At 32.7% G+C, this 5,135-nt stretch overlaps 1 pseudogene; it reads left to right on the top strand.

Annotated features, from left to right (window-relative positions):
* The first annotated feature begins 1,984 nt into the window (after positions 1–1,984).
* On the top strand, positions 1,985–2,893 carry LOC125112361 (olfactory receptor 4A47-like; annotated as a pseudogene).
* The last annotated feature ends 2,242 nt before the right edge of the window (positions 2,894–5,135 follow it).

The following is a 5,135-nucleotide window of genomic DNA, read 5'->3' as shown; positions in this document are numbered from 1 at the left end:
TAAAATTATTTAAGACATCCTTTGTTAGGCTTAAAGCAATGCATAAAAAAAGACACACAAAAAACAACAGCACAAGAATGTCTCACAAAATCTCAGGTCAACTGGTCTGGGCATACAGACTTATAATAGAATGATAAAGGCTAAACAATTTTTCCATTCTGAACTTAGTAGGAAAATATTCTACTTGAGATAAATTCCCCTGGAAAATGGCTAGTTACTGTTTTCATATGTAAAAATAGAATTTTCTTGTTTTTGGATAAATTATCCAAATAGCATAAACTTTTGTTGCTTCATATGCAAGTTGGAATTTCTTTTAAGCAGTCTACAATGCAAATAAAAAGAATCTCTTGAATAAACACAGGATTCCATGTAGAAAATGAATAGCTCCATAAGATAATGTATTTCCTCAAGAAATAATATAAAATTTCACCCTGTGTTGTCATGCTAGATGAAACAGAAACATCAAGCCTATGAGTAACAAGTCTCCTTTTAGATTGTGAACAAGGCTCCACAAGGTAAGACTAATGATAAATAGCAGGAAGCAGTCCTCTCAATTGTGTGACTTTAAAGATTTTTTAAAAGTATATTTGATTTACAATATTCTGTCAGTTTCTGCTGTACAGCAAAGGGAGATATATATATATTTAGATCTCCATTTTCTCACATTATCCTCCATCATGTTCCATCAGTAGAACAAGTAACTGGATATAGCTCCCTGTGCTATATAGCAGGATTTTTATTATGTAAGAAATTGTCATTTTGAAATAAATAAAACTTATAATCCATTTTAGTTTTATCACCTGAAAGTGAGTGACCTTTGGAAAATTAATGAGATATTCTGAGTTTCACTGTCTTCAGATATAAAGTGGGATTAACATTCTTGTTAGCATACATATTAGATTTGAAAAATTAAGTTGTGAGGGAGTGATTCAAATGCCAATGTAAGAGTGTAGATCCATTGAATGATTCAATAATACAAGATTTGAAGAGTATAATTTGAACTATTTCAGGAGAACAAGTGTTTGGGGGCCAGAAAAAAGTGGAGAAATTGTCAGGAGGCTATTGCAGTGGGACAGGAAGGATATGAGAAGAAGTAGTTGATCAGATTTGTGATATAATATGAAAGCAAAGACAAACAGGATTTGTCAAAATTAAGAGTAAAATGAGAGAAATATGGAGTGAGCAACACTGTGAGATTTATTGTCTGAACAATAAATGTGGAAATATTGTCTGGTGGTGCCATGTAACAAGATGTGGGTCATATTTTTATTAGAGAAAATTCTGATTTTTTTCAAAATACTAAATTGATATCCAGCTGCAGATGTATGAAGCTGCAGATGTCATTTATAAAAATGTTAAAATAAGAGTACAAATAGGGGCTGAAGGCACAACACTGGACCGCTTCAGTATTTATTGGTCAGGAAAAGTAGGAAGAGTCATCTAAAGATTCTCAGAAAGAAGCCACAATCCAGGGCCAGGAGTTTCTATTCATAGTTTGATCTATGCACATTAAATGTGTAAATCAGCTTAGGTCATCTTAATATTACACTTTCATGATTTTATAAATGGTTCATCCCTTCATGGGATTCCATTTCCATATTTTCTTATTCTCTCACTTTTCCTCTAAATTTCATCTACTGCAATGCTTCCTCTGGGAAACCATCTCTGATTCTAGGTTGGCTGATATATTTCTACACTGTGCTCCTTAGCATTCTGTCAGTATAATATATTGGCACTTATTCTGTGGGTCTGGAATTGTCTGATCCCTTGTCTTATATCACTGAGGACAGGTAACTATGCCTTATTCAGCTTGGTAATCACAGTGTCTATGACACATTGAATTCAGACTCAAATAGACACTCCATTCAATTTATTTTAATTGAATGCACAGATAAAAGATGAAACATAATGTATTTAAAAATTTTCTCCTTGTTTTGTAGGTAAATTTCTTATAATATGTGAATTCAGCTCTCATACAGACTAGATGAAACCAAGGAGCAATGTAACTGAGTTTGTCCTCTTGGGGCTCACTCAGAGCATCCAGGGTCAGAAAATATTTTTTGTCCTGTTCTTGCTCATCTACATTCTGATGATGGTGGGCAACCTCCTCGTCATTTTGACTGTAGTGGTCAGCCCAACTCTGGATACTCCTATGTACTTCTTTCGTACTTATCATTTATGGATGCTTTTTATTCTACTATAGTTACCCCAAATGTTATTATAGACTTACTCTGTGAGACGAAAACCATTTCCTTCCAAGATTGCATGACCCAGCTTTTGGTAGGACACTTACTTGGTGGTGCTGAGATTTTGCTTTTGGTAGTTATGGCCTATGACCTCTATGTGGCCATCTGCAAACACTTGTATTACTTGATAATCATGAATCAGTGAGTGCATGTTCTGCTGCTGATGTTGGCCTGGGTTGGTGTGTTTCTACATGTTGTAGTACAACTAGTCTTGGTTTACAAACTTCCCTTCTGTGTCTTCAATGTCATTGACCATTTGATATGTGACATTTACCCTTTGTTAAAACTTGCCTATGTGGGTACCTACATTATTGGTCTGACAGTGATTGGCAATGAGAGGGTGATGTGTGATCATCTTTTTGCTCTTTTTCATCTCCTATGGGGTCATTATTCACTCCCTGAAAACTCTCAGTCAAGAAGAGAGGCGCAAAGCATTATCCACCTGTGGCTCCCACATTACTATGGTGGTCCTCTTCTTTGTGTCCTGTATTTTTATGCATGTGAGACCACCTTCTATCTTACCCATTAATAAATCATTGTCTGTGTTCTGTACCATTATCACCCCCTTGAATCATGTAATGTATACTCTGAGAAATGGAGAGATGAAAATTGCCATGAAAAACCTCTGGATCAGAAAAAGAAAATGAAGCAGCAGAAAAATGTCTTACCTTATTCAATGAAAAATTACTCATTCTAGGTAAGTCATGTGTAAGTAATGACTTTAACTGTAGTAATTTCTGCTCAGGTTTAATATTTTTTGTATGATGAAAACATTTATTATATGAAAACTTCCAATCATCAAAGCATACTTTAAATTATTCATAGTTTCTTAGTTCACATTACACACATATAAATGAAATACACTTTTAGTTTTTCACAATTCCTGAGTGTTTTATATATATATATATATATATATATAAATAGTCTGGGGGTATAAATTGTCTCTTTTGAGAAAATATGTTCATGTTCTATGAGATGAATTATGTTATAGTTAATATTGTGAATTTTTTTAGTTAGTGTAGGATTTTCTCATGTTTCTATCTTAATGTAATTTTTTCTCAGGATTAATAGGACTCATTACAGACTTCAGAAAAAAATGTGAAATAAGACTTAAAACTTTGCTCATCCTACCTAGGCAAAGACAGCCCATATTAATAATTGGAGTATATATCTTATTTTTGTATCTGCAAGATTCTAATGTTGAAGAAGAATGATTTTTAAAGTTGTAATATTAACCATAAGGAGGCTATGTATATAAAAATAATCTGAATGAACAAGGTGTATTTGTACGAAATAACTAAATTGTACTGGTTTCCCATTTGGGCAATAATATTATCTCAAATGGATCAATTTTTCTTGATGTTATATTTTCATAAAAATGATCCATTACTCTTTCCTGATAGTTTAGAAATATACCTCTGATCTTTCTCAATATTCCTAACTCTATTTCTTTGTTGTTTATATTATTTCATAGTTTTTTATAAAGACACAGGCTCTGCCTTTCCCATGTAAATTTTCATACTCCAGAACACATAAGCTTCAAACTTGCACTAAAGAACTTGACATCAGATATTTTGTGATATAATTGTTAAGAAAGATGCTATAACATATGGCATTCTTATCTCATTTATTAAGAAAATACAGATTACTAGGTAATACAGAGGCCAGAATATTTTGGTTTATTTGACAGGTATATAATTCACCAAACTCCTTCTCTCTCTCAATCAGACTTGAAACAAAATATAATTTCCCTCTTATATTGTCAGAAACATACGGTGAAAGTAATATTAGTCTGCCTGCCTTATTTAGTCTGGATTGATGAGGGGGTAAGGCTGTGGAGTAATCAGTGATTTTCAGTGGTAAACCATACAGTATGAGAAACTTCATATCCTGATTTTTAATCCTTATTTCATGATTATTTTTTATATCAAAGTCATGAAAGATAATAACATTTGATAAATAGTATCAAACATTTGAGTTATCAGAATTTATATAAATAATTTTTATTTTGTTTGTTGCTATAAACTGAAAGTTTTCTTCACCTCCAAATTTATAAGTTAAATCCTTTACAATGCAGGTGGTATTTGGAGGTGGGACTTTTGGGAACTAATTAATTCAAGAAGAAAGAGCCCTCATGAATGGGATAAATGCATTTACAAAGGACATCCCAGAGTCACTAGACAATTCGGCCATGTGAGGACACAACAGATATCTGTCTATGAAGTAGGAAGGAGTCATTCACCAGACTTGGAAACTGCCAGCACCCAAATCTTGGACCTGAGCCTCTAGAACTGTGAAAAATACTTAATGTTTAATCCATCTAGTTCATGGCATTCTATAATAGCAACCCAAGTGAACCAAGTCAGAAATTTAGTTTTCATATTTGTATAGTTATTTCACATGATGATATTAGAATATTTGTTAATTATCTGTGTTCAATGCTCTTCAAGCTCCCCAAAGTCATGGAAATTTATTTCATGTATTTGTGCTTTCTGTTCCTTGTACAGTGTATGGGACATAAAATTCACTTCTAAACTTTGTCAATTACATGTATGTTTGAAAGCTTGATATAGCAATGTGAGGAATTTTGATTAACTTATTTATTTATTTATTTAGCTGTAACTGTGGCATGTGAAATTACAGCACCAGGGAATCAAACCTGTGACAGAGCAAAGACTTGAGCCACTGCAGTGACAACCCTGGATCCTTATCCTTCTGTGTCACAAGGGAATTCCCTTGATTGATTCTTTATACATATATTTTCTACAAATAATACTCTTCTGTGATATTTTCTACAATATTTACATTATTTTTTTATTTATGTTATAGTTGTGAGTTTCAATATAAATATATTATGTTTTAATATTCTTTTATTTTTTGATGTCTTTT

This window comes from Phacochoerus africanus, chromosome 12 (genome assembly GCF_016906955.1).
Source record: "Phacochoerus africanus isolate WHEZ1 chromosome 12, ROS_Pafr_v1, whole genome shotgun sequence".
NCBI lineage: Eukaryota > Metazoa > Chordata > Mammalia > Artiodactyla > Suidae > Phacochoerus > Phacochoerus africanus.
The sequence above is the reverse complement of the archived record's forward strand: the minus strand, read 5'-3'. Positions and strand labels throughout refer to the sequence as shown.